This window comes from Suricata suricatta, chromosome 6 (genome assembly GCF_006229205.1).
Source record: "Suricata suricatta isolate VVHF042 chromosome 6, meerkat_22Aug2017_6uvM2_HiC, whole genome shotgun sequence".
NCBI classification, from domain to species: domain Eukaryota; kingdom Metazoa; phylum Chordata; class Mammalia; order Carnivora; family Herpestidae; genus Suricata; species Suricata suricatta.
In genome coordinates this window covers 126,382,189-126,401,304 of record NC_043705.1, presented here as the reverse complement: position 1 = coordinate 126,401,304, position 19,116 = coordinate 126,382,189, and the positions used below count along the sequence as shown (strand labels likewise).

The following is a 19,116-nucleotide window of genomic DNA, read 5'->3' as shown; positions in this document are numbered from 1 at the left end:
GCTAGAAGAGTGAGCCAGCAGAAGTCAACTTTATTTTTTATTGCTCTCACTCTCAAGTTGTTCCTCCAATCATCTTCTCTGACTCAAAAGCTCAGTCTCTCTTAGTTTTTCTACTTACCTTTTTTTTTTTTTACTAACAAGCCAGATATGGTTCTCAGATATTAAAGACCATGGTCAAGTCTAATATTAAAACCTCAATTGCTCCTCCAGTTTCAGCTTTTATTCCACACTCATGTTAACTCCACCTGTACTTAGTTTTATGCCTGCAGCAAGACATGACAGGATTATTGTATTTATTCCACTTTCAGTTTGTTTGTTTTTTTATTCTATCCCCTCATTTACTTTTAGCCTCTAGATTCTAGAATGGTAACAGGAAGTAGAGAGGAGAAGGGTTAAGGAGACTGGTTAAAATCTGATCTTAGAATCTTCTTTAGTGCTCTGCTTTATGTGACTTTTCTGTGATTTTTTGATGGCTTTTTTGAAAACCTTCTATTGCATTTCTCTATGATACAAGTGGTTCAGTTTCTCACTGATCAACTTTGTTAAACACTCCCTAATTGTCTTTTTGATAGGGTGACTCACACTGGCACCTGGTTCACTTGGGCTACAATATTTTGAAGGTAAGTTACACTCAGCTATTTTCCATAAGGTCCACCCGAATATTGAGGAGACCTGACAAAGTCTGGAAGGTCAAGTTGCCCTCTCTGCATTCTCGTAGGTGGACATAAGCAGTCCTTCAGGTGTAGAATGATCCAGGAAGGAGTCTGTGGCACTAATTAATTTCTGTACACTATGATCTCTGGTGGGCCCCGGTCATGCTTTCCAATGGCTTTCATTAAATCACTCCCTTTCTTGGTTGGAGTTAAGGAGGAAGGAAACATGCACTCACATCCCCCAATAAAAAGGAGAAAATTAAAGCGCTAACATTCAAGTAACTTCCCCCAAATAAATGTCCACCATTTAAACTTTTTTTTGATCAATATTTTTACTTCATTTTATATACTCTTAAATTGGGTGATAAACTTATGACTATAAGTTAACCTTGCAACACCATAACTTTTTCTAATTTTAAGAGCCTCAACTGGGGCACCTGGGTGGCTCAGTCAGTTAAGCCTCTGACTTTGGCTCAGATCATGATTTCACATTCATGGGTTCAAGGCCGGCGTCGGGCTCTGTGGTGAGTGCTCAGAGCCTGGCGCCTGCTTCGGATTCTGTCTCTCTGTCTCTCTCTCTGTCTCTCTCTCTCTCTCTTTCTCTCTCTCTTCCTGTCCCTCCCCCCTCATGCTCTGTCTCTCCCTGCCTCAAAAATAAATAAAACGTTAAAAAAATTTTAAAAAAGAGCATCAACCAAAATTCTGAAATAACAGATACATTTCACTTAATATCTGGCTGCCTCTGCCTCGTCATGCCCTCATTCATTATATATTCAATTCATAATTTTAACTTGAGCACTAATTCATATTCCCATTACTTCTAAGCACTTGGGAGAGAACATTTTATTACATACCTCCTGATACTGATAGTAGTTAACAGTTTTTAGTTACAATTTAGTCACTAATTAGCTGAATTATCTAAGGCAAGTTAATAATATGGAGCAGTATGAAAGTTTAAAAGCCCAAATCTGGCCAAATTTGTATACGGAATGGAACTTCTGAGCTTTCACTCTTGTCCCATTTATAAGTTGTGTGACTTTAGAGTACTCAATCTCTCTAAACTTTAGTTTCATCTTCGGTACAGAGCATATATTATGGCCACATAGCATGTGAAAATCATCTCAGAACGTGCATATTAATCCTTCAGCTAGTGTGTGGCACAATATAAACACTTAGTGAGTCATGAGCACTCTTAGTTTCTCTGAGTATCCCCCTCCCCCTCCCGTCTTCTGCATCTTCCTCTTGTGGAGGTCCCCACATGGCGGTGACCAGGGAAGAAGGCGGTGCGGCCTCCAGAATCGGAGGGGCCCAGTTTTTCCAGCTCCCTTCTGGAGCACCATCTCAGGACAGGCATGTGTTGTTAACCTGGGCAACGAGTGTCTTCTCTAAAGCTTTTGAGAAATGGAGGTGGAAAAACAATAGGAAAAGTCATTGCAGAGACAGATGCTGTGTGGGCCATTCCCTGGGCACCAGTCTTTACTTTGTGTTGTTCTCCAGCACCTGGTTTCCAGTCTCTTGTCCTTCCTTAGAACCTCTGATTTTCTCTCTTTCTTAAAATAGGTCGAATTATTTTATGAGGCCTGCAATCAATAGCACTGGCAGATTCCATCATTATTAGTGTTTTTCTTATATCTGCCTTCAAGTTTCTTAGGAGAAAAAGTACACATTAGCCAAACATTCAAGATGTAATACTTTATGCACATGAATTGCTCCTTTAACTGTGGTGTCACTGCCTCTTCCGTGTCTCTTTGCAGCCCCCCTTTCTGTTAGTCTTTTTTTTTTTTCTTTTTTCAAGTGAGTTAACATACAGTGTAGTTTTGGCTTTAGGAGTAGACCCCAGTGACTCATCTCTTACATATGACACCCAGCGCTCACCCTGAAGAGTGCCCTCCTTAATGTCCATCACCCATTTAACCCACTCCCATCAACCTTCAGTTTGTTCTCTGTATTTAAGAGTCTCTTAAGGTTTGCCTCTCTCTCTCTTTTTATCTTATTTTCCTTTTCTTTCCCCATGTTCACCTGTTCAGTTTCTCAACTTCCACACATGAGTGAAATCATATGATCGCTATATTTCCCTGAGCTCTTTTGCTTAGCACAATACTGTTCGTCTTTCTACTGCAGAGTTCCCCAAATTTCAGGTGTTGCTCCTTCTCTTCTTCTTGGCCACACGTTCCTCTTTGGCATTGACTTCCAGCAACTATCTACTCTTTCCATGGATACTCTTTAAATATCTATATTTTTATCCTAAGTCCCTTAGCTATATTTAATCTGGCCAGTAATTACAGAATGCCCATTTTTGGATTTTAGCAAATTTCTCAAAAATAAAAATAAATAATTTTCAAAATTAGAAGAGTTTACTCAATTTGATTGTACCTCTTTCTTCCACTCTGTACCTTTCTTACACTTCCACAAAGGTACTTCCTTTCCACTGTATTCTCTATATTTTGTTAAATAACACTGCATTCTATCAGTGAGCCACACAGGAAACTTTAGGTACATTTTCTTCAAATTTCCACAGCCTATTACTTGTAAATCTTAATGATACAACTTGACAAGATTTTTACTTCATGTTTCCCTTTGCAATAATACTGTTGCCTTAATTTGCAGCTCACTATCTCCTCCTTGAGTTGTTGGGTTTGATTTCTTACCAATTTTTATACCTCCATTTTCTGTGCATTCAAAATACATGAATTAGACAGTCTGCTACAAGAATAAATCTTCCAAGCAGAAACTTAAACTTATCTTTTCTTCTATTTCCATCAAACACCTTCAGTGACTTCAAGCTGCATATGTAAGAGCTCACTTATAACAGTCATGTCATAAATGTTTTGAGTAAAATTTGTAACTAGAAAGAAAATCAATTTTACTGTTATATAAACACAAATATGCATGCGATTCCTTTCTACCATCACACACTTTGAAAGCCTCATCATTCCTTTTCATTGTTTCTCCCTCCTTCATCTCTCCATTTCAAAATCCCCATAGTACTTTTTACTTTTATTTTTTAAATATTTATTTAATTTTTAGAGAGAGGGAGCGTGTGTGAGTGAAGAGGGGAAAGAGAGAGAGGGAGACACAGGATCCCAAGCAGGCTCCAGGCTCAGAGCTGTCAGCACAAAACGTCCCAAATGGCTCAAACCAAAGAACCATTAGATCATGATCTGAGCTGAAGTCAGACACTTAACCCACTGAACCACGCAGATGCTCCATACATTTTACTCTTAAACCATAGTTCTAGCTCCCAAGCTCCATTCTAAACCAGGGGAATGTCTTAGACATCATTTCTTAGCTGAACTTTGGTGGGGCAATATCAAAATATTATTGTATATGGATAGAGCTGATATTAGATTTGTTATAGTCTTCAAAATCTGCAATCATGTTATTTTCTTGCTAATGTTGTCCTAGGAGAAAACTGAATGGATATTTCAGGTAACAGAGTTTCTGTACCTCTAATCAATATGCTTTCCACTAGTGGTAAGCAGTATCCTAAAAGGGAATGAAAGTAAAAATCCCATAGTTACAGGTATAAGATAATTTTAAATTTTCTGTGTTGATGTTTAATTTTGACCCTGGCATGATTTCTAATTTATTTTTCTACCACAATATCTTCTTGTAGAGACTGCAATTTACATGAATATATTTTTTTTATTTAGACATCTTCTTTAAAGATTTTTATTCAAGGCTATGATTTTCCAGTCTATGAGATTTACTTCAGAGTCTCTTTTACATTTACGTATTCAATGTGACTAAGATTTGGACTATGAGTTGGAAATAGAGGTGTGGATGGGACTTCAAAAAATTATCTTTATAAGAAGTACTACATGTGTTCTTCTTCCTCTAAAAAAAGAAACTTTTCTTGTTTTTCTAGCCTACAAAGTAGCTATGATGATAAAGCTCAAGTAAGTTTCTTGGATCAAGAGCTGATGTTTATATTTTGAAGCTGATTTATAAAGACAACAGAGCACAGAGATAAAAGAACCCTGGGGCTTCTAGAAATCACGACATGAGCCCTGAATTGCTATCTTCAGAAACAGATTTGTAATGTTTCCCTCAACAGTGTTCTATGTACTTGATCCCAATCACAAATATTATATCTTCCCATTTCTCCATTTATTTCCTCTCTAACCCTGTTCCATATGCACAAACATACATGAAAACACCTGGAAACCTGGAGCTAATTCATATATAAAGCCTACTGGGTGCATCTCACCCCAACTCTGAACTTGACATCACACTGGGAGCCTGAAATCAGCTATAGTGGATACTTGTACTAGAGAAATTAGTGAATATGATACATCAGGTCTCATATTTTTTTTAAATCCTAGACCACAGTTGTTAAACCCAGCACACTGCCATACTTCTGTGCACTCCACACACACACACACACACACACACACACACACACACACACACATACACAAATACACACGCCAGGCCCAAGCTACTGTAGACAGTCTATCATCTATCATTCTGGACATGTAAACTGTACTTGCCCATTTCTTTTCTGTTTTTAATGTTTATTTATTTTTGAGAGAGAGAGCGAGTGGGAAAGGGGAAGAGATGGAGGCAGACAAAGAATCAGAAGCAGCCTCCAGGCTCTCAGCTGTCAGCACAGAGCCTACAGAGGGCTCCAGCTCACTAACTGAACTCACTAACTGCAAGATCATGACCTGAGCAGAAGTCAAGAGCTCAACAGACTGAACTACCCAGGCGCCCTGCCCATTTCTTTAGCTTTACTCTGTTCATCTACGCTCAGAAGACTGTGCATCTGTAATCTGTCCATGTCACCAAATCAGCCTTTTTCTAGTAAATATCAACTTATTTTTCAAGACCTTGAATAAAACAGTCACCTTATAAGCTGTTTCCACATGTAATAGTTCATCTAAGAATGAAATTCACCTTCCCTGTTCTATTGAAATTTATTTGTGCTGTTACATTACTCATTAGAGTTTTCTTTGCATTGTTATTCACACCCCCCTTCCCCAGCCGGTAAGTTGAGAGAGGGGAGAGAAAGTACATCATTGCTTTTTACTTAAAGTGCCTACCAAAATTTATTGCACTCAGTTGAAACTGAACAAAAGAGTTCTGAGCTTAATTGGCTTTATTACTACTTTAGAAGTGTCTGTGGATGAATATTTTATTTTTCTTACAAATTTCTAGTATAGTGCTGGTTTAACAGAAAAGAAAGTACACATTTCTTTTGTTATTATTTTCATTATTATTTAAATGCTTCAAATGAGTTGATATTATATAGCATAAATCCTTAATAAAAAAGATCAAATGCATTGATCTCTGAAATAAGTTTCTCTGACTTTTGAAGTCATAGTTTTCTTCATGTTCTGGTTCAGTTTTATTCCATTTCAGACACATCACTTAAGGATGCACGGTGAGATGATTAAATAAAAAGGGATGCTATTCAGAAAACTGTTTCTTTTTTATACATTTATTTAAGAGAGACGGGGCAGAGAGTATACATGCACAAGCATGGTGAATGAGAGATGGCAGAGATAGGGAGGGAGAGAGAGAATCTCAAGCAGGATCCACACTTAGTGCTGAGCCTGACTATACTGGGCTCGATCTCATGACCAGGTGATTATGACCTGAACCAAAATCAAGGGTCAGAGGCTCAACAGATTAAGCCACACAGGCGACCCCAGAAAATGGTTCTTTACACTAGGTGGTTTCATACTGTATTCATTAATCAACCAAAAAAACACAAAAGGTAATTTCAGTAAGTATCAGATAAATAGCACAGTGTGTATTAATTTTGCATTATATTTTTGAGTAAATTGTTGATGTTTTTTTTAATACTTCAAGTCATTTGTTTCCAGTTAGAAAATATCTAATTTAGGGGCGCCTGGGTGGCTCAGTCGGTTAAGCATTCGGCTTCGGCGCAGGTCATGATCTCACGATGCGTGGGTTCAAGCCCCGCGTGGGGCTCTGTGCTGACAGCTAGCTCAGAGCCTGCTGCCTGCTTCAAATTCTGTATTTCCCCTCTCTCTATGACCCTCCCCTGCTCACACTGTCTCTGTTTCTAAAAAATAAATAAAAAGCATTTAAAAAAGAAAATATCTAATTTGGTAAGTGAGATAAAGCAAAGTTTTATTTATTTGCTTAAATTACAGTAGTATAATTTGAATATATAATACAGAATATTTATATTTATTTATATAAAATATATAAATGAAACCTAACTATTACAAAGATTGAAATGAGATAGTACATCATTTGCATCATTATCATACCTAAAATTTTCTAAAAATTATCATGTATGGCTTTTATGAATACAGACTTTGAAACACTTGCCATTGAAAATGTTCACATGTGAAAACAATTTTAAAAATTTTAATAAATGGATTAAAAGAAAATAAGAGACTGGGGTGCCTGGGTGACCTAGTTGGTTAAGTGTCTGACTTCAGCTCTGGTCACGATTTCATTGTTCCTGGGTTTAATCCCCATGTCGGGCTCTGTGCTGACATCTAGCTTAGAGCCTGGAGCCTGTCTTCAGATCCTGTGACTCCTTCTCTCTCTGACCCTCCCCTGCTCACGCTGTCTCTCTCTCTCTCTCAAAAATAAATAAAAACATTACAAAATTAAAAAAAAGAAAACAGATCAATCCACAATCTAGAATTAACTAGTTTTGTGAGTAAACTTATCTGAGATGCACTTTCCTTTTATGAATCATAGTAAGATTGTTTGACATTGTAATTAGGAACAAATGAAGATGGTGCACACACAATGGCTGGGAAATGAAACAGTGCTTAGAAAGACATTTTTTAAATATGTGTTACATTTCTCCTGGGTGCTAACAATAAACTGATGAATAAAAAAGACAATGGATGGAGACTCTCTTCTGTGATGGAGATGTAGTCTAGTAAGGAAGACAAGCCAAATTTGTAAGTAGAATTATCTACACTTACTATTTTGATCCTTTCACCTTCTTATCTCTCACTGACCCCATCATAAATAATCCCATCATTCTGCTCTAACCACCTTTACCATTCTTTTTTGTAATCAAAGCTGATGTAGCCTTTCACATTTTTGACTACTTCCTACTTTAAATATTCTCTTCCATTGCTTTCCATCTATATTAAGATTTTCAAAAAAGGAAAAAGAAAAAAAAACATATGCTACATGTAACCAAAATACAGATAACAAATGAATTTTATATAAAACTAAAAATAAGCTCAGTAAATGTTAGGTAACACTGTACATTTTATATCAGCTTTACATTGTATTTTTGAGTAAATTTTTTGGTTATGTTTTGGTTTTGTTTTCTACTTCAAGTCATTTGCTTCCAGGTTGAGAGAGAGAGAGAGAGAGAGAGAGAGAGGGCGCCTATAAGGAATTGGCTCACATGAGTGTGGTGACTGACAAGTCCCAAGATCTGTAGCTGGCAAACTATCGGCCCAGGAGTGCTAATGGTAGAGTTCAAGTCCAAGGCTTGACAAGCAGCAGAAGTGATGATGTAGCTCCAATCTGAAGACTAGCGTACTTGAGGGCCGAGAAGAGGCAATGTTTCAGTTTGAGTCTGAAGGCAGAAAAAAGCTGATACACCAGTTCAAAGGCAGTTAGACAGGAGGCACTTCGGTAGTCACAGGAGGTTCTGTTGTTTCATGCTAATTCAGGCCTTCAGCTGATTGCACAAGGCCCACCCACATTATGAAAGCAAACTACTTTACCCAGTTTATTGATGGAAATGTTAATCATATCTAAAGACATCCTCACAGATATACTCAGAAAAATATTTAACTAAATGTGTGGGTATCCCATGGCTCAGTGAAATTGATCAGTTAAATACACTACGTATGATATTCTCTATCTCTGGCCAAGTCTTAAGAGATTTATCTTTTTACAACTGCTCTTCAAGAGTTTTCTTCCCTAGAGTTTTGTACTCATCCCTTTCTGGATGATCTCACACACACACATGACAAGAAATATTCGAAGAGTTACATCCGAATAAATTAATATCTCTCACTCAGCACCATATTTTATAAATTACTGAATGGAAACCATGGAGCACAAATGAGCCATTGTGTAATCAATCGAAGAAATCTGATAACACAGATTGCATCTTCCAAAATTGCCGTTTGCTCCCATTATATGAACATGTTTAGTTTCAGACTTAAAATATAAGTTAATTTCTAAGCAATAAGTGAAGAAACAATGATTATGCAAAGGAACCCTATTTCCATAAATCCACAAATTCCATTTTTTTACAATGAGAAACCTACACAAGAAATATGCTGCAAAACTATTTTATATGTAGGACTCTTCATTGTCTTTCTGTTGGTAAATAAGGTTAATATATTTTCCAGAAAGGTTGATCTGTAGCCGACTCACAAGATTATACTGAGGTTATTCTTCTTCCCAGAGGGCCCTGACAGACAACAAGCAAGTTAAAAGCTTGCACCTGAACTTAAAATAGGAGGATTATCCTAGATTATCTGGGTGAAACCAAGGTAATTGGATGAGTCCTTAACAGCAGAAGAGTCAGAAAGAGAAGAGGCTTCAGAGAGGTTGTTGAAGATGTCCGAAGGGTGGGAGGGATTCTGCGCATCATTATTGGTGAGGCTGCCACAAGGAAAGCACGAGAAGAAATGCAGACAGGCTCTGGGAGCAAAGACTGAGCCCTGGCTGACAGGCAAGGAAGAAATGGGGACCTCCGTTTTACAACCACAAAGTCTAGAATTGGACCACAACGTGAATGAAATTGGATGCAGATTCTTTTCAACACCTTACAGTGAGCACCCAGTTAACACCTTGATCATGGCTTTGTGAAACATGGATCAGATAAACCACGGAGCCAACCAGGCCTTCTGACCTACAGAACCAGAACCATGAGATGATAAATCGGTGTTAAGTTGCTAAATTCATGGTAATTTACCCTGACAGGAATAAAAAGTGAATGCAGTGTTCAAAATTAAACTTCTTACAGTTCCTTTTACTCATTTCTCAACTCCTTCTTACTTTTCCAATCTCAGACTGGGAGGGGGAATCTTATTTTAATTTGGTTCATTAGGGTGTTTAATCAACTGTGAAATCCCATTAACAACAAATCTGAAAAATTTCCCTCATTGTTGTGGGGGAATCTCTTGTTTTACACATTGACCTCTCTCTTCTCAAGTTGAGACAACAGTCTCTCTGACCCTCCCTCTTTTAATCAGCACCCCACAAGGAATCCCTGCTTCTTTACTCGGAAATCGTCTAACTTACAAGGAAATCCTTCTTCAGGGCAAAGAGAGGTAGGAGTGAGCTACCAGCACCTCAAGGGCAGCGTTTTACCCCACTCACGATGGCAGAGAGGTGAAGTTGACAGTGGCTATACCCTTCCGGCCTATTCACCACTACTCTGCCAGTTCCTTGCTCCTGGTTCCGAAGGGACACACAGCTCCGCTGTTAGCTGGTGCCTGGACCAGGTGCACTGGAGCCTCCTCAACCCCTCCCTCCCCTGGAGCCCAGAACCAGGAGGGGACAGCGGGGCGGGGCTGGAAAGTCCAGAGCTCACAACTCACGTGGTTTTCAGAGTCGGAGAGCTGGTGATGGGAGGGGCTCATTCCCAGTGCCTCCTGTCTCATCCTCCCGCCCAATGGTGGTGTACCCAAGCTCACCGACAGGCCGACTTGAGGGCTACTTGGGGAACAAGGTTAAAGAACCAGTTCCACCAAATACAAAAACATCCTTAAACCTTACAAGAACTGTTGAATGCATCTGCTGTGAAAAACACAGAGCTGGTCTCCACCTGCCTACCTCTACGGGTATGTTACCTGTCTTCCAGCCTCTTTGGAAAGTGAATGGAGGGTGGCAGCCCATAAGCAGCTTGGTCCTCTCTAGCCGCACTCCAGAGCAGTGCTGCTGACTTCGCCACTTTTTATTCCAGTGGAAACAGTTATTGAATTCACCCACCTATCTCTTTCTTTCACCCACTATGCTAGTTTATTCCCTCTTCCCTCTTCTTAATATCTAAAATGGATTTTATCTTTATTCACTATTTGTTATCTGACAAATTATCCTCAGCTCTGAAGAGTAAAAATTGTAAAATATAATCATAAGTCTCTGTCTAGAACCCCCTGACCCTCTCTTTTTGACTGAAGGACAAAAATAACTTCAGGGCTCCTGAGTGACTCAGCTGGTTAAGGATGGCTCTCTCGATTGCAACTTAGGAAATGATCTCATGGTTCCTGATATCAAGTCCTGCAGCAGGCTCCGCGCTGACAGTGCATAGCCTTCTCCAGTTTGTATTCTCTTTCTACCTCTCTCAAAAATAAATTTAAAAAAAACTTAAAAAATAATAAATAATTTCTTAACATAGCTGGCCAGGCTCTTCATTAACAGTTTTGTAAGAAGAATCAGTAGAAACCCATGAAAATTACCTCACTCCTACATTTGAAAGAGAAAATCAGAATCAAAACCACATCCCAGGAGAGAGGAGTGGAGTAAGATTTTAGAACCACCAGCAAAGATTTAAATAATGCATTCAGCTGATGTATATTTTCCCCATCAAAACAAAGAAAAAACAATGACTTCCCCAGCAAATGTTTCTGAAAAATTACCAAGCAGTTGAAGGTTTTGCTCTTGAAATTCATCCAATTAGGAAAGGAATCATAACAATGAATAAGTATCCAGATGTCAACCAACTTACAGTTGCACTGAAGTAATCACACCTCCACAATTAACACCAACCTGCTTTTATCTCTAAAAATCTAAGAAATCTTTAAGTCCACAACTTTCAAAGCTGCATAAGACAGCCATTTGCTCTACTCAGAAAGACCATTCCTTTTATGGATAGTTCTCTAAACCCTCAGTAAACAGTGTTTGTGTGTGTGTGTGTGTGTGTGTGTGTGTGTGTGTGTGAACGCACATGCATGTGTTTCATTTTAGATATCAACTGCTCTTCTCTTCTTTTGACAGACTACAATGTTCTGGGGTCAGTAAATGACTTGACTGTTAGTATCAAGATTGAAAGATCTAGGACAACAGTTTAAGAGTGATGTGGATGGACACAAGGAGAGAAAACAAAATGTGACAGTGATGGTGTCTCGTAGTAATGCTTATCAGAAACTATTCATCCTTACAGACGCTTCAACAGTTAAAAAGACAGGTATATAATCCTATGACCATAAACATTTGGTCCTAATGGTAGAGATAAAGGATGTGCATGTAATTACCGACATGAATTGTCTCTTATAAAGAATAATTCACTTACTGTCACTGGGGAGATCCCAACCCAGCATGAATAGAAACCAACACTGTGCCTTTAAGAAAGCATAATTCCAGAGAGTGAAAGAGAGATGTCATTAGACTTCTTCCATTGTGAAAGGGACAGCAATTTGACACCAATGTTTAATATTAGTCTGTTTTCATTGACTATATTGCCTCTCAAAACACTAATAATCTGAAGACTTAAAGAATGCTCCATCTATTTATGTGATATTTTACAGGAAGTCTTATAATGGGAACATGACTTCAGAATCCACTTGAAAGCTACACTGAAGGTATTATCTCATAAGTGACTAGAGACTCATTGATAATTTTTAAGTTTGGAAGTCACATTTTGAAAGCTGTTATTTAGGGGCGCCTGGGTGGCTCAGTTGGTTAAGACTCCGACTTCGGCTCAGGTCAGATCTCACGTTACTGGGTTCGAGCCCCGCGTCAGGCTCTGTGCTGCCAGCTAGCTCGGAGCCTGGAGCCTGCTTCCGGTTCTGTGTCTCCTCTCTCTGCCCCTCCCCCTCTCATGCTATGTCTCTCTCTGTATCAAAAATAAATAAAAACATTTAAAAAATTAAAAAAAAGAAAGCTGTTATTTAGAGAAATTAAACACGCATTTAGGAAGGACTGATGCAGAAAAGATGTGTGCGTGGTTGCCAGAAGTGAGGCTATTTCAGTAATCCAGGTGTGAGATGATGAATTCCAGAACTAAGGTGGTAGGAGTCAGCAAGCAAATAAAACAACACATTTAAAGACATTTGGGGGAAGGATTGACAAGATTTGATTGCTTATTAGAAATAAGCAGTGAAAAAAGGAAATGTATTAAAAATAACTCAATATCAAACAGTACACAAATGATTTGCTTTCTGAAAATCATGTTTTCTATTTCATATATATAGAAGCAGCTACAATGTGATTGACAAAACGGAGACTTAGAAGTCAATAAAATTAGTCAACAAAAGATATTACTTGAGAGTGTTTTTAGGCCAGGCATTAAACACTAGGCCAGGTCTAGAGTGACTAGTGAATAATAATGAATGAAATAGACAAAAAAACATGCTTTAATGGACACTTATTCTGGTGGGGAGGGGGGCAGATCAGGATAACTAATTCATTTTCATAGCATTTTAGAAGTGCAGTGGAAAAAATAGATCCTGCTGGAAAGGATCACAAGTTTTGGGATGTGTAAAATTTTGAGGAGAGAGATTAGAATAAGCCTTGCTGAGAAGGGGTGTTGGAGCCAAGCCTAGAAGTGAGCTAGTGGGATGTATGGTAAAGAGCACTCCGAGTAAAAGGAACCGCTGATGGGAAGCTGCTGACACAGAGTTTCAGAAAGGACACAGAAGGTGGTGGCAGATCAAAAGACTCCCAGCGGCTATATTTGTACAATTTGAGCATGTAGGTGTATGTTTTTGACACGTGTCCATTAGTTTTTGAGCCCATCCTTGATTTCTGATGCACAAAATTATTGGAGACTTTGTAGGTTTTTTTATTCTCTGGACCCCAAATGACTTACGGATTAAAGAAGCTTGCAGATAGTTTATGAAAACATGACTGGGGTCTAGTCATGTTCACTGGTAGTGTGGCGTCATTGCTTCGAGGCCTTGATGGTGGCTCATGTTATCTACTCATCTGTTTTTTCATCTGTAAGTTTATGTCACATTTTTTTAGTCCAAACCTTCTAACTTTACCCTTACTGGTATCTATAGATCCAGTTCCCTCTACAGCCTCTGAGTTCCCAACTACAAAGGTATTTTATTTCCTTTTACAATGTATACAAAATAGAATAGGAATTGCTTCACCAATATCATGACTAATAACATACCTCCCAAGTTCAAGATTCCTTTTCTCTTTTTGTCCTTCAGACTATAGTCCGTAGAGGAAGTACAAAGTATTATGTTCAAAATTACTTGAAATAATTTATTCTCTGTGTGTAGGTGGATGCATATATTCTCTGCATATTATCAATTTGATGTAGTGATGCTTTTCTATTTGTATTTAATTTTAGCTTTATCCTCCTATTTGATATAATTTAGATTTAATTGGGTTGTTTGACTTTGGGAGTAATTAATAGAAGTCAGATTTAAAAGTCTGATTCTATTCTCTATCCCTGCTAGGTACAATTGCTGTTCTTATAGATAAATGATTTAATTTAATTAGATTTGTGTTTATGATGTGCATTTCTTTTCTTTTTCCAAAAACGAGATCACACATACATATCCATGTCTTATTTATTACAACAAATAGCAGTTATATACATATACATAGTATCTATATAATTACACATTTTTATATATCAAAGTAACATTTTGTCCTAAGAATTACACCAGATCATAAAATTCTTTTCACTCTGTTTTATAGCTTGATAGTATTCCACTGATATATAGTTTTGCTATACTTTATTGCTATATGGCCCATAGCTATATGGATAAAATACATAGTTTTCAACTATGGAAGTATATTGAATTCTTATACATAGAGTTGCTAAATATAAAATATAAATGCAAATATAGTTGGTGGTGGTTTAAAATGTTGTGTGTAGGTAACATAGGAGTTATACAAGTTCACAAATGTATTGGCTGTGCATAAGGGACCCTGGTACCCTACAGCTTGCACTAAACTATATTATTTAAACTCTGTTATAATGAGATAAGAAATGGTATCTTGATATGGCTTTAATTTAATTTTAATTTATTTTATTATGAGCACTGAACATTCTTTCAAATTTTCAAGAGCTACTTTAAATGTGTGTGTGTGTGTGTGTGTGTGTGTGTAGTGTATACTACTCATCTTGTGTGTGTGTGGGTGTGTGTGCCTATGACTTTTGCACATTATTCATCAGGTGTTAATCTTATTTTTGCCCTCAATATTCAAGAAAATGTGGTATAGGGGCGTCTGGGTGGCTCAGCCAGGTAAGGGTCCACCATCAGCTCAGGTCATGATCTCACAATTTGTGAATTCAAGCTCCGCGTCCGGCTTTGTGCTGACAGCTCAGAGTCTGGAGCTTGCTTCGAATTCTGTGTCGCCCTCTCTCTCTGCCTCTCCCCCACTCACAATCCTCTCTCTCAAAAATAAATAAACATTTAAAAAGTTTTTTTTAATGAAAAATAAATCAATAAACATTTTTAAAGGTGGCATATACACAATGGAATATTATTCAGCTTAGAAAAGGAGGACACTCTGTTACTTGCACCAATGTGCATGAACCTAGAGGACACTGCGTTGAGTAAACTAAGCCAGACCTAAAAGGGGAAATCCGGCATGAGCTCACTTATTTGAATCTGAAATAGTCACATGCATAGAAGCAGAGAGTCTTAGCATAGTTGCTAGGATCTGGGGGTATAAACTCTCAGTTTTGCAAGATGGTTAAGTCCTAGAGATCTTTGAACATAGAGCCTATAGTTAATACTATATTATATAATTAAAATTTTGCTGAGAGGATAGATCTTAAGTATTAATGTCACACATAAAAAATAATGGTAAATAAAGAGTGTGAGAGAAAGCTTTTGAAGGTGATGGATATATTTAGAGGATAAGGCAAGGTGATATCAAAGATACATACTTATCTCCAAATACACCACTTTGTATTCATTAAATATGCACAGATTTTTGTATGTCAATCATACCCTGACAAACTGATTTAAACAGTGTTTACGTATTTGTGAGTTTGGCCCTTTTTCTATTATATTCATTGCAAATATATGTTCTGGGTTGTATTTACTTTTTCATAAGTAATATTTTACTTTTCTTTTCCATGTAATTATCCCTTATGGCTGAATGTATTGATCTTTTATTACATCTGTTTTTTTTTAAAGTTTTGATTAACAAGTGTTATCTCACCTCCAGATTTAAAGGAAATCTACACAGAGTTTATTCTGTTGTTTTTACAATTTCATTTTCTTTTAAACTTAGGTCACATTCACTTGGTATTTATTCTTTATTCTAGCATACATATGTTTTATGTATTTGATTTTATCAATTTTTCTTTTGTAAAATGCCTATCCAGTTTTGCCAACACTGTTATATAAAAAGTCCACCTTTTCCTCAACTGTATGTTATGTCACTTTAATTACATATGACAAATGTCCTCTGTACCTGGAAATATTTATGAACTGTCCATACTGTGTCTCAGGTTATAGTCATTAGAATGGTTTATGATATGTTTCGTTATCTGACAAATCCAAAGTGACTTTATTTCAGATTTTTCTAGTATTTCATATTTATTTTTCCAGGTGAGCTTTATAATCAATGGGTATATGTGTGGAGGCAGGGTATGCTATGTTTATTGGAATTCTGTGGAACTGACTGACACTTTATGACTATTTAGCAGCCATTTTCAGGTAGGTTGGTGGTGAGGATGGTGAGCAATGATGGAAATAGAATGATCAGTTGATAATGAGATAATCTCTGTAAAAGATGGTTAAGCCTTGGACAAGTTACGAACAGTGGAAACGGATTAGTGCTCAAATTTTGCACATGTTAAAACCCATAGCAATGGGATTTCCTAAAGAATTGCATGTAAGGTACTAAAACCAATTATATTTCCAAGTAGTCTAGTCTGAGCTACTAACTTGGGAAAGCTATTCTCTATTAAGAAATGGAAAGCTAGAGGAAATAGCTTGGGTGAAACTTGTGAGTTATGAATCAATCCATTTTTTACTCTTGGTGTGTTATTTTGGATTGAGTTGTCTCCTAGTAGTGGTACATTTTCTTTTTATATTATTACAGAATCAATCATAGATGTCTTTATTTTTTTTTATATTCTTGTCTGTCTGTAGTGTAGCTCTATTTTACTGTGTTAGCTTCATTCTGACCCCTACGTTTCTTTTTTACCCTGATCGTTCTTCTAAAAGTCTAGCTTTCTTCTAAGTAATATTACAAAGTTAAAATTTTATTCCCTGTGTACCTCTAATAATATTTGTTCATTTTAATTCTCTTATTGTATTTTTCTTTGAGTTTACATTTTATTTTTTAAGGTACTGATTTGACCACTTAACTAAATTTGCTTCATTCTAATTTTCAAAATATTATATTAACATAAAATTCTTGGCTAAATTTGAAAAATTTTGCATGAAGATTTTTAAGTTTTTAAAATTGTATATATTTTCTCATTTTAATTATTGTTTGCTTATAAGAAAACACCACATCTCTCTCAAATTCTTGTTCATTTTAACAGAAGATCTGTCTTGTCTTCAAAAAGAAAGATTTGGAATATATCTTTTCTGCATAACTCTAAATACACTTTAAACAAATCAATAATTTTGTATGTGATCAAACCCTTAGATTGTGAAGACTTCTTATTTGGCAATTGAAATATTTATGCCTTAATGAAATACTCAGAACCAAAAGTGTTTGGGCTGCTGCTTTCTTTTAGAAATGGTTTTAAAATGATTTTAATGTCAATCTTTTGTGACTGGAATAAACTTCAAAATAATTAGAAGTTATTTAGTTTTATAATAACTTCTCAAAGAACTGTAAATTAATATTAATACCTACATACTTTGAAGTCTTTCATTAGTTGAACTGTTCATAATCAATAATAAATTTTATGTCTATAATGCTTACATTTTTGGAAAGAAGAAATATGTAGCAGTTTACAGGTAAGTGTCATTAGACAAAAATTTTACAAAGATAACTGACATTTTCATTAGTGAGATTAAAACATGGCAGTACAGGGGTCCATGGGTGGCTCAGTCAGTTAAGCATCCAGCTTCGGCTCAGGTCAGGATCTCACTCACGGTTTGTGTTAAGTGGGTGGTTTGTGAGTTTGAGCCCCACACCGGGCTTTGTGCTGAGAGCTCAGAGCCTGGATCCTGCTTCAGATTCTATGTCTCCTCTCTTTCTGCACCTTCCCCACTTGTGTTCTCTCTCTCTCTCTCTCTCTCTCTCTCTCTCTCTCAGAAATAATAAATGCGTGCACTTTATTTAAAAAAATATGGGAGCACAAGGGCCATGAAGGAAGCAATGTCTACAGAGGTCTGGTGGGTTTCAGCTTTAGCGGACGGTCCCTTGTGGTGGTATAGCATGGATGGGTAGAGATTTGTAGCCACATGGCCAGCTTCTCAGATGTCACTGACAGAACTGATAGAAATGCAGAATGATCTCCTTAGTAAAGAGAAAATTAGGCAGTTTTTATTAACTCCTCAAACTGAGAAGATTGAAGTTAAACACATTGAGAAAATTGATGCTGTCCCTATCTTTGTGATGAACAAAGCCATTTCAACTCGTTCCAGTTTGTCAGGCAGTTAAATGGGTGGTATTGCTGGAAGCTCCTGTGGACAGACAGCATGGGACATGTATTCCCCTGTGACCAAGTCCTATGAAGTTCAGTTTCTTACTTTCAAAGGTCATGATCCAGGAGAAGTGAAGAAGTCTTAGGGGCATTCTTACACCCTGATGATGCACTACATGACAGAGAAGGCATTTGAAGGTGACTATGTGGTGAGTTTGTTCGGAGATCCAGATGTTCCTGTAATCTTTGGACACTTCTGTTATAATATAGTTTTAGATAAGAGACTTGATAAGAATCTATATTCCTTCACAAAATATGCTTGTGCTTTGATTCATAAAGATATTTTTTTCCATTCAAAACTCTGGAAGTTGAAGCAAAAGTGGCATTAGAAATACTTTAACACAACACGTTCAGAATCGATCCCATGGAAGAGAAGGCATCTCAGAACCCTGAGAACATCATCCAGCTACACAGATTTGATGACTTAATTGATGTGAGGAAGAGTCCTCTTATCACAAGAACAAATATTTGCTCTTAGAATCAGCAGACCACTTTATAAAATTAAATAAGAATATTAAATCAAAATAAAAGTTTTCTATGAAACAAAACAAAAGAAAACATGGGAGCCCAGGTTTCTTGGCAGGCCAGGAATTACAGTGGTTATGCGATGTTGGCCTTAGCTTTGATGTCTCTTCTCAGATTTTTGTTTTCCTCCTGCTATACTCTGGAATTATTTTTCATCACTACTCCATTTCTATCATGTCACCTTTGCAGAGAAATATTCCTGCAGTTTAGCTCTTTGTAAACTATATTCTCTGGTTTCATTTAAACACAGTGTTAGGGGCGCCTGTGGGGCTCAGTTGGTTATGCGTCCAACTTCAGCTCAAGTCACGATCTCACGGTTCGTGAGTTTGAGCCCCATGACCAGCTCTGTGTTGACAGCTCACAGCCTGGAGCCTGCTTCAAATTCTGTGTCTTCCTCTCTCTCTCAAAAATAAATAAACTTTTAAAAAGATAAAGAAT

The 19,116-nt window shown here is 37.2% G+C and overlaps 1 pseudogene; it reads left to right on the top strand.

The window, feature by feature from the left end:
* The first annotated feature begins 10,242 nt into the window (after positions 1–10,242).
* Positions 10,243–18,631, top strand: LOC115293550 (annotated as a pseudogene).
* Positions 18,632–19,116: the final 485 nt, after the last annotated feature.